Consider the following 12341-nt stretch of genomic DNA (forward strand, 5'->3'; position numbering starts at 1 on the left):
GTGAAACAAAATAAGCAGCAGTCCTCTAACAAAAAGATTTGTCAAGTCACGAAGAAAGCACCGGGTAAGAGCACAAAATATTTCATAAGAAATATGTGTAGTAAAAAAAATATTACTACAGAAAATGTTTCAGTCCATAAAAAGAGAAACAATTCAAATGGAAAGGAAAGGCCAATCAAAAATGTTACTGCTAGAGCAAGAGATAACTCTGTGCATGATAGTAGAAGGAAACAACAGTTTAGGGACATTCGTAAACGAATGTTCCGCAACAGGATAATTGGCAATTTGTTAAAAAATATTAAGAAAGGTCAACAGAAACTGTTTTTTTATAAGAGAAAAAAAAAGTTGAGAAAGTTATTGATCAGGCATTTGAAATTAAACGTAAGTTATTTATTTTGATAATCAATAGAATTAGGAAGCTAAACAAGGCAATTTATGATTTCAAAAGAAATAGTAGATGGAAGAGAATAGTTAATCGTAGTAATTTTTGTGAAGTTTTTTCTGGAGAATGGATGCATAGTTCAAGCTGTGAGGCATTTTTTAATGAGGAGAGTTATTTCCAGGATAATGATTTGGTGCATGCAGTTGACACCAGTGGTCGTGCTTATGAAGTGAAAGATGGTTGTCCAGTTGAAAAAGAAAAACTTGTGACAACAGAGACAGAAGAGGTGTTAGGTAATGAGGTTTTAGGAAGACGTGCTAAGGGTCCTGTGTACACCTGGAAGTGTAGTAGTATTTGTAGTGTGCGACAGGATTCCATCAATTTGCTTTGTGATTTTGTACGGTCATTTAATAAGAAAAGTTTGAAGCAGAAAATAAGGTTGTTGCAAGAATTAGATCCTTGTAGAGTGAGAGAAGTGACGGGTTTGCATGGTCATTCACTGGCTTGTCTTTCCAGGAGAGTATGCCAGAGTGTTTTTCATCATTTCAGGATGCTAGCAGTGCATCATAATAAAGTGAGGAAATTAGTTAGAATGTTGTATTATGCTAAGAGTCCAGCAATTATGCTTAAACAATTATGCGCTGCTCTTTTGCATGGTTCTGAAATAGATGTGAAGAATATATGTGAAGAAATTGAGTTTTGTTACTTTGGAAGTAAAGAGGAGAATGTTGAAATTGACCAAGAAGAAGAGGGTAATGTGGAAGATAGTGTACAGGTTTCCAGTACAGATAATTTTCAGAAGGAAATTGCGACGTTTCAGGTGAAATCAAGTGAGAGGCCTAATTTCACTTGTGTGTGTTGTCGACGCACTTATTATAAGAATCAGACTAAGTTAGTGGATTTATATGCAAAAAGTGAAAGGGAAAATAATAGTGAATGGAAGGATTTTGCAACATACTTGATGGTAGAAAATTGTTTTGATTTGGGATTCGATCAACGTGTGTGTGCTTATTGTTGTTGCAAATTAAATCAAAACCAGATGCCTGCTAGAGCAGTTCATAATAATCTGGAATTGGTTGAGATTCCTTCTGAATTGAAGGATTTAAATACTTATGAATCTATTTTGATTCAAAGTATCCATCCCTTTCGGGCTATTGTAAGAATGGAGCCAAAGACAGGGAAATTGCCTCCATCAGATTTACAGAGAGGATTAAAGGGAAGAGTTGTTTATTTGCCTCTAGATTTGAAGAAAAACATTAACACAATTGGAGTAGAAAAAGTGGAAGAGGAACCTCTGGTTATCTTAGTTAATGGGGTTCCGACAAAGAATAAGAAAATATGGCAAGATTTAGTAGATGTTAGGAAAGTTAAAAAGGCAACATTGTATTTGAAAAAAAATAATAAATACTATAAGAATGTATATGTTGCAGAAGAGGAAGTAAGTGAGGAAGAGGATAGCGATTTGTGTGCTGGTCAAATTGAGAAAGTAGAACCCTCTACTAGTGAAGAAATATATGAACATTATAGTGTTCATCCTTTGCATTCCAAGGAAGTCATGGGGAATGCTATTGAGTTGTTTCAAATGAAACAAGCCAAAGGGAGTCCCATTAGTGTTTGGGAGGAAAGTTTGGAAGCTCGATGTTTCCCACAGCTTTTTCCAACAGGTCAGGGAGGAAGATATGATGAGCGACCTCATCAAATTCCTGCTTCTGAATACCGGACTTTGCGATTGTATGCAGGAGATGCTAGGTTTCGACAATGCATTCCTTATTTGTTTCATCTCCTGTTTGAAAGCGATCTGTCTGGACTGTCATATGCAGTAAACCACATCTTGAAAAGTGGTATACACATGCAAAACATCTCGGCAAGTGACTTTATGGATAAAGTCAATGTCCAAGACAGTATTTTGGATTCTCACCTGATTAATCTCATGGCGTGTCAGCGTGGTACTAATGAGTACTGGTACCGTCGTCATGGTGATTTAAAATGTATGCTGAGGAACTTAGGTACTCCCACATGGTTCCTCACTCTGAGCTGTGCCGAGTATGGCTGGGAAGACTTACTTGAATTTCTACAAGAGGCAAATGCTAACGTAGATAACATCTAATTCAAGACACCCGGAGAACTGTGCTCTTTGGATCCAGTCAATGTATGTAGGTACTTCAATCATAGATTTGAAGCTATGATGTCTTTCATCATGAATAAGAAGAATCCACCTCTTGGAGAGGTGTTGGATTTCTTCTGGAGAAAGGAGTACCAAGCAAGAGGTGCTCCTCATATACATATGTTGCTGTGGATCAAGGATGCACCTAAATTTGGAACGGATCCAGAAGACTCAGTGATGAGTTTCATCCAACAGTATTCTACGTGTGCTGTTCCAAACGCAAAGGAGAAGAAAAGCCTAAGAGAAAAAGTTCTGCGTTTCCAAAGCCATCGATGTGGAAAGTACTGCCGTCGTAAATTCCGAAACAAGGACAAGTTCTACACCAAATGTCGTTTCGGCTTTCCACGACCGGTGATTTCTAAAGGAAGAGTAAACAGTTTGATGTCTTCGCTGCGACACAATGTCATGAAGAAATCACCTAAAAACACATACAATTTGAAGAGGAACGAAGAGTCCAAGTACATCAATGACTACAACCCGGTGATTTTGTCCATGTGGAATGCTAACATGGATATACAGTTTGTGGCTGATAACTGTATGGCTGTGGCTCGGTATGTGACGTCTTACATCACCAAAAAAGAGAAGACAGAATTGAAGGATATGTGGGAGGACATTTCCCATGAAAAGAGCCTCAGCAAGAAGTTGTACAGTTTCAGTCTGAAGATGTTGTCGCATCGAGAAATCGGAGCGTACGAATGTTCTGACCGGTTGTCTTCAGCAAGTCTCTATGCCAAGTCCAGGAGTATCGTTTGGGCGAGTCTTGGTCTTGCTGCAACGCGTAATCGAGTTCTCAAACCTGTCCGGGAAATTGAGTATTTGGCGGAAAAGGAGCCAAACAGTACCGACATTTTGAAGACCAACATGTTGGATACATATTATCCAAATCGAAGCATTCACCTCGAGAATGTTTGTCTGTATGAGGTTCTTCAAAATTACATATTCAAGAGGAACATCAAAGAAGATACTGAGAAAGGAGTGTATGCTGTAATAGGAAGTGAGGGATGTCTGGTCAAGCAAAGAAAATGCCACTTGGTAAACCATCGAAAATTGAGTGGCGAATCTCCTGAAAAAAAGGAGTTTTTCTATTTAGCACTTTTGCAACTTTTCAAGCCTTGGCGTGCAGAAGAGGAACTGCTTGGAGATTTTCTCTGTTACGAAGACTCTTTCAATGCCGCCAAGGAGACCATAGAATGTCCTGCTTTTCCCAAATATGTAGAAATGTTGAATGCGGAAATTGAGCAGGAAGCAACGATTGCAGCCGAGATTGCCAGAGATAGTTCTCAGGACAGTCAGAGTTCTGCTTCATTGAGTCAGGATCCACTAGGAGGACCTGTTATTGAAAATGAAGCTGCCACTGCTATGAATGAAGTGGAAAGAGCCATGGCACATGCTCAAGAGGATGCGGTTAACTTAGAAGAGTTGGAAAGACAACTCAACGTTGAGCAGAGGAAAATATATGACGAAGTTACCATGCAAATTGATCATGGATTAAGTCATGATAAGAAAGAGTGCTCATGTACGTCATTGAAGCCTGTCCGACTGTACGTGAGTGGAGAAGCGGGAACTGGAAAAAGTTTCCTCATTAAAGCAATTTCATGCTATTTGCAGGAAAGGACAGAGTCATCGCTGTCTTGTGTTGTCACTGCTCCAACTGGACTGGCAGCACATAATATTAAAGGGATTACTTTACATCGTTTACTGATGCTGCCAGTGGAGCATGACAACAAATTACAATATCACAAGCTATCTGGAGATGCTTGTTTTGAAGTTTCAAGAATCTTGAGGAAAATGAAACTTCTTATCATTGACGAAGTAAGCATGGTTTCCAATGTCATGCTTGCCTTGGTGCATTTGAGAATGCAAGAAGTTCTCAAAACAGAGTATGATGTGTTATTTGGTGGCAAACACATCATTGTTTTCGGAGATCTTCTGCAGCTGACACCAGTGAAAGGGCAACCTGTGTTCAAAATGCTCACGCATGAAGATACCAGGAAGTGCCTAGGCAGCATTGGCAACGTCAATATATGGTTAAACTTCAATTATGCTGAACTGTAGAGAATATGCGTCAGGCGAAGGATGAAGTTTACAAGACTATTCTACAAGATGTTAGAATTGGAAAAGTGACCGAGCATGGGAAAGAAGCTTTACATGCACGATTACTGTCAAATTTATATCCAGAACAAGATGTTGTGCCTGAGAATATTTTTCAGAAAATTACTGAGAAGAAATCTGGAATATGTTTGATGCCAACTCTTGCAGAATGTGCCAAATTTAACAACAAAATGTTGCATTTAGAAAAGCAAGAGATTGTGAAACTGGAAGCTATTGACAGAGTAGAGCATATGGGATCAACAATTATTTTGTCTGAGAATCTGAAAACAAAATTGGATTCATTAGAGAAGAGTATATCTAAAACTGCAGGTTTTGAAAAGACTCTGAATGTGTGCTTGAACTGCCGTATAATTTTAAGAAGGAATTTACATGTTGAAAGAGGTCTGGTAAATGGATCAATGGGTAATGTTGTTGATTTTGTGAAATACAGAAATAGAGATGGAATTGAATTTTTAAAAATTAAATTTGATGGCATTGAGGAAGTACAGCTAATTGGTCGTTGTTCTGCTAGATTTTTGCTTGTAAAAGACTTATATGTTCGCCGTAAGCAGTTTCCTGTTTGCTTGGCATATGCGGTGACAATCCATAAATCGCAAGGTTTAAGTGTAGACAGTGCATTGGTGAATATTGGCAGTTCTGTGTTCAAGGAGGGTATGGCATATGTGGCATTGTCACGAGTTAGAACTTTATCGGGATTGTACTTGATTGAGTGTGATGTCACAAACATTTGTGCGGATCTAGATTGTGTTAAGGAATACAATAGGTTAAGAAGAGAGTATGCGCCACATTTGCCTCAGTATCCTTTGTTTGAGAAACGTGTGGTAGGCCGGAAACGAAGAAATGTGACCAATACTGGGGAGGTTGTAGCAAAAAGACAAAAAGTCAATGAACCTAAAATTACAAGCAGAAAGAAAAAGGATTCTGTTGAAGATGTTGTTGGTTTTCAGTTTGAAAACAGTTCTGGTGTCAACTGCTATGCTAATGTAGTGGTTAATGTTTTGTTTTCTCTAGAAAATGTAAAAGAAGAGATTGTGGTCAATTCTGATCAAAGATTTTGCAGTTTGTTAAATTCTGTGTTAGAGAAATGTAGCACTGATAGAAGAAACATAGAAAGTGTGTCTGAAATTCGAAATCTGTTAGACAGATGTTCAGGCCAAACACAATTCTCTCAAAATATTCAGCAAGATTGTCAGGAGTTTTTAATGTATATGCTTGATGTATTACATGCTGAAGGTGTAGATGTAGATCAGCTGTTTGGGCTTTCTTATCAATGGCAGCATGACTGCGAGAACTGTATGGTATCAAGTACTACTAGTGTAGACTCAGAAAGATTTATATATTTAACTTTGCCAGACAGTAAATCAGTCTCCTTTAATAAGCTAGTAAAAGCAGCTGATCACAACATGGAGTGTAGCCAATGTAAATCTGAAATGATGTCCACATTATTTATACGAACATATGGCCAGTATGTCATTTTAATGTTCCAACGATGTAGGCCTGATGGAACAAAATTGACAACTTTAATTAAAAATGTTGTAGCTTCGCAGTTGTCAATATCAGGAAGGACTTTTGTAACTGCAGCAATTATATATCATGACGGCCCTTCAATAACATCAGGACATTACACAGCTTATTTAAAGTCTAGAAATGGCTGGTCATTCTGCAATGATTCTGTTTTAATTTTCAAAAAAAAATTGCCGTATGACCTTAAAAACTCTTACCTGGTGTTTTTAAAACCAAAATTTTAGGGAAATAATCTCGGGATGTGCTCTGTGGAATTTCAAGAAGTTCTAATGGCTCCTACACAATTTGGCCTTGAGGATAAGTGTAGTTCAGAGACATAACTTCTAACCATAAGACTGGACGTCATGGAGAAATACGTGCACTTTGAATGAGTTCAGAAAAACTGTTTCTTTTTATAAGCTAATTGAAGCAGCCAATCAAAACATGGAGTAGAGGGAATGTAAGTCTGCAATGCTGTCTACTGTTTTACATTGCTTTGTGATTAAAAGTGATGTAGAGAATTAAATAATTGTAGTAGTCATAGAGGTAGTGTAAGTCTGCTTCATAGTAAGCAGTATCAGTGTCATAGGAAATGTAGAACATGACTGAGCAAGAAGGGGAAGATATTACTATTCCAGGATTGTGAAAATGATCTTCAACATTTTAATTCTGAAAGTTGCGGAAATGCCAAATGACGGGATTGGCTTACAAGAAATCCAAGAGTTATAAATGGGTCTGACAAGATTTGGCCTTGTGGAAACTTGTGGTAGAGAGCAAGAAGTCATTTATTGCATGTAACATGTTTTTAAAAACGATGGAGATTTTCTTTCAGAAAGTGGCGGGCTGAAAGTAATAACAGCACAAAAGAGTGTAAGCTGTTCATAGGACATCCTTTGACGTCATGGAAAGTAAGTTAACTTTAAGGAGTTCTGAATTCTGATTTCTTATGTTGTATGGGTTTTTTAAACACAATCATTTTGATTGTGTTTTTTTTTCCCCGCTGTTATATGATGAATACCTTCAAGTCACTGTTTTTAGTGAATTTTGATACATTCTGAGAACAGCAAAAATAAACCATTTAACATGTATAATTAATTCTGTACTGTTTGCATTTATGATGTATATGTAGAACTGTGTAGGAGGCATGGAGAAGGTGAGGCTTCTGTAAGTGTCAAAGTTGTTGCATGCAGTGCTGCACTTCTGCGTATTCTTTCATATGCTAGACTACATCTGCACAATGAGATACCTAAGCAAAGGAAACACAAGTGATGTGATTGTGAAATGAGCAAAATAAATTGCACGTATTTCAATTACATCACCTGTGTTTCCTATCATTACGAATCACATTGTGCAGATCAAGTTTAGGTCTGTGCAGGGAAACATAGGAGGTTTGGACTTTGTTCAAGAGTGCAGTGGACATGACTCACTTCATTGGTAGACCTTCACATATATTATCTCCTCTGTACTCTTCAACAAGTGTAAATCTCATCTGCAACCCTGAGTAGGCCTCACCTCAAACAAACCTCTGGATAGGAGACATCTTATTGGCATCCTGAAGCAATTATTTAAAATTTTAGTGTCTTGCGACACTTTTCTGAAACAACAGCAATGCAAAAGATGCACCATGTTTTAAGATAGGCCTCACTTCATCTGCATCAAGATACTGTTAGTTTAAAATGTATATCTTTAGGACTGTGTAGGGGGCCTGGAGAAGCAGAAGCTTCTGTAAGTGTCAAAGTTGTTGAAAAACTGTTTGTCCTTCAATCTTTTCCCTTGTCTTTTGTAATTTTTAAATACATGTTTTAATATTTTTCAAATGTTTGTTCTCTCTTTCACAGATTGAAAGTATAAAAACAAAAAGTGAGTAATTTAACGACAATTATAAGGTAAATGTTTTGTACTCTTTTCGTTACATTTCTATCACATTTAACTACTATTAGTTCCACTGCTTCATTTCTTTAACCCTCAGTTTCCTGCCTTTGCTACTTCCCTCATTCCTTTCTCTATTACCTACTTACTCAACTCCTTCCACTCTTTTTCTCTGTCCCTCTCTTCTCATAGTTCCTCACTCTTGTTCACTCACTCCGTCTCTATTACTCTTAGTGTCTTTGACTGATCACTCTATCACTACTTGTTCATAATGCTTTCTCTGTGTAGTTGAAGCACACTAAGGGGAATATTATGAACACAGCCAATAAAATTATTGCTCTTTTTATTGGCAGAAAACTGGTGCAAAAGTGGTTTTAGCGGCAGTTTTCTGCCGCAAAAGCAGCTTTAGCGACACATTTCTGCCAATAAAAGCTGCAAAACTTTTATTGCCTATGTTGATGATATGGCTCTATGTTACTTACATTTCTTTGCTGTTTCAATTAATCTTTTTCTGTTATTTTTTGTTTTCTGTTTTCTATTTTTTCTCTCTGTTATTCCTCATGTTTTAATCTTATTTTGAACATTCACTCACATTCTCCAAGAAACTCTTCTTTGTTAATGTTATACTCTCTTTTTTTTTCTTTCACTTCGTTATCTATTTTGTTTTTCACAATTATACCCTCTTCCGTCTTTTCTTCGGTAAATAGATCTATTAAACAGTATATCTTCTTTACTCCCTATAGCTGTCTTTCTTTTAACATCACTCTCTGTTTACTTTCCTTATACTTACACTTTTTAAAAAAAAAAAAATTTTTTGGTTAGCTCCCGGTCCGCGTACCGGGAAGCTAACCGGGGAGCGAACCAAAAGAAATAGAGCTTGCCAGAGTGCTAAACATTCTAGCAATTTTTTTTGAAAGGGAAGGTAGTTCTGAAAAGAACTTTTTTTTATATTTTTGTTGTTTTATATATATTTTTTTTTTTGAACATTTTTTTTTTTTTGTATTTTTTGAACGATTTTTTATTTTTTTTGGTTTTTTGGGGGGGGGGGAAACAACAAAAAACAGGCATTGAAAAGGGCTCAACAGGAGCAAAAAAAAATTACTGGGGGCGGTTAGGGCAATTATGGTGTTCATATGCCAGGTTTATAGCATTTATGCTCATGTTGCCACATGCTAACAACGCACGACAGTGCATACAAGAGTGGATCATGTGGCCAAAATTTTCTTGAATATTTGGCACAGTTTCCCGTGCCTCTTCTGGTGTTAATGAAATTGGTATTCTTGGTCTGGCCACAGGAGTTGATCTTGGATTGTCCTGCAAATCCCTTATTTCCGCCCGGCTGTAATTTAGTGGATGCTTCCTTGTCATGTGCCTGTGCATTGTATGATTTCCGTAACTATATTTCTTGTCCGTCCCTCTAGATAATTTTTCTTTGCATATGAGGCAGGTGACATACCTCGCATTGACTTTTTTTTGGGCAGGAGGGATCGAATAAAACTGCCAGATGAAACTGGCTTTCTTTCGGGAAACCCGGGGCACCTCTTCTAAGAACTGTGGTTCTTCTCCCTCCTCTTCATCCATTTCTTCCTCTTCCTCCTCAGTGTTGGTCATGACCTGGGGAGGTGGTCCTCTCTTCCCATGAGGAGGTGGAGGTGGTGGTGGGGGTGCACCAGCTGAAGCTACCAATGAAGCCATTTTCCAACAAGCAAAATAGGTCTTCCTCTCACAATGATGAAAGTCAGAGTGAGGAAAGAAGGAGGGGTTTTCATCATTTGGGAAAAACAATACTTCTCAACCAATGAAAAGTGTTATTTTTAGGTCACCTGACCTAGCCTTACATCATTATGAAACCAAAAGTGAAATGAACCAATGAAAAGTTTTATTAACAAGTCACATGACCTCTCACGCTCATGTTACGCGCTGCGGTACGCGCCCCGGTTAGCTTCCGGATCGCTGCGCTTCGCGCCTCGGTCCGCGCCCCGGGACACTTCCGGGTGCGCTAACGCGGTACGTCACAAGACGCATTACGCGGCAACGCGATACGTCGCGCTTTCGCGACGCTCCGCGGATCGCTTCCGGGGAGCTGCGTTTCGCGCCTCGGTCCGCGCCCCGGGGCACTTCCGGGTGCGCTAACGCAGTACGTCATAAGACGCATTACGCGGCAACGCGATACCGTCACTATGTTGATTTCTTACCGGTTCGCGGACCGGGTCGCGGAATCAATTTGAGCTAACGGAAAGCTTCCCGGTTCGCGGACCGGGAGCGAAACAAAAAAAATATTTAAAAAAAATTATTAATAAACATATAACATATATTTTTGTATTTAAAGAAGAATACATTTTACAGCTATAGATATTAGCTTTTAAAAAACCAATGAAATTCACAGAAAAAACCATAGGTTATAGACCATATATAGTTAGGAATTAGCATTTACAAAACCTTGAAAATTCACTGAAAAAACCATAGGTTATACACCATATATAGTTAGGAATTAGCATTTAAAAAACCTTATTTTACTCACACAAAACCATTGAAATTCCATATATAGTTAGTTGTACTAACTATATATCGCGCACCCGCAATCCACTGCTGATCATGTCACATATTACATCATTCATGACATGGTCAGTGACATCACTGATGACATCACTGATGACATCTCAAATGACATCACTGATGACATCACTGATGACATCTCAAATGACATCACTGATGACATCACTGATTACATCATCCAGTGACTGTGTTTCTGTAAAGTTTAAATATGTTTTACATATTGAAGAATGAGTAGATGTAGAAGTGTCTGGATGAAGGATTTAGTAGGTGCGTGACTGACTGTATGAGTGAGTGATTAAATGTGTCTCACTGAATGCATGGGTTAGTGACTAAACTGTCTTAATTTGTGCATCATTATGTCTGTTGTTCTGTAAACTGCTGCATGTGTTGATCAGTAGCTATATGAGTAACTATATGGGTTATTGATTGGTTGCCCAAGCATTTGTATGGGAGACTGAGTGTGTGTGTGGGTGGCTGGGAGGTGTATGACTCTGTGCATATATGTGTGAGCAGTTGATTCACTAGATGTATGGGTTCAAAAGTGCATGTGGAAACAGCTGTATGGGCGGTTGACTGTGTGCATGAGTGTATTGGTGAGTGAATGGATATCTCAGTGCTACATGTCAAAGTAAGTACATATGTAAAATACAGTACATGTGAGAGTTGACATATATAAATAACTGTGCATAGGAGCCAGTGAATGTGTGAGTGGCTGTATGCATCATTGTGAACTTGTATCCAGGATTGTATAAGAGAGTAAATATGTTTTAGTATATGTTTGAATAAGTAAGGTGTGTATAACTGTATAGTTGAGAAAATGGAGGTGTGATTGATTCTTTGCATGACTGACTAGGTGTCTGAGTAACTCCATGGATGAGTGACAGTCTGTGAGTGTATGTTTACACTGAGTGTATCTAAGGTTATATTAGAGTCTGAAGAGGTTCATTGTATTATCACATGAATGATGTCATCAGTGATGTGATCAGTAATGTCAAATGAGATGTCATCAGTGATGTCATCAGTGATGTCATTTGAGATGTCATCAGTGATGTCATCAGTGATGTCATTTGAGATGTCATCAGTGATGTCATCAGTGATGTCATTTGAGATGTCATCAGTGATGTCATCAGTGATGTCACTGACCATGTCATGAATGATGTAATATGTGACATGATCAGCAGTGGATTGCGGGTGCGCGATATATAGTTAGTACAACTAACTGTATATGGAATTTCAATGGTTTTGTGTGAGTAAAATAAGGTTTTTTAAATGCTAATTCCTAACTATATATGGTGTATAACCTATGGTTTTTTCAGTGAATATATATATATATATGTATATATATATATATATATATATATATAACCATAGGTTATAGACCATATATAGTTAGGAATTAGCATTTACAAAACCTTGAAAATTCACTGAAAAAACCATAGGTTATAGACCATATATAGTTAGGAATTAGCATTTACAAAACCTTATTTTACTCACACAAAACCATTGAAATTCCATATATAGTTAGTTGTACTAACTATATATCGCGCACCCGCAATCCACTGCTGATAATGTCACATATTACATCATTCATGACATGGTCAGTGACATCACTGATGACATCACTGATGACATCTCAAATGACATCACTGATGACATCACTGATGACATCTCATTTGACATTACTCATGACATCATTCATGTGATGATACGATGAACCTCTTCAGACTCTAATATAACCTTAGATACACTCAGTGT

This window comes from Lissotriton helveticus, chromosome 4_1 (genome assembly GCF_964261635.1).
Source record: "Lissotriton helveticus chromosome 4_1, aLisHel1.1, whole genome shotgun sequence".
Classification (NCBI taxonomy): Eukaryota; Metazoa; Chordata; class Amphibia; order Caudata; family Salamandridae; genus Lissotriton; species Lissotriton helveticus.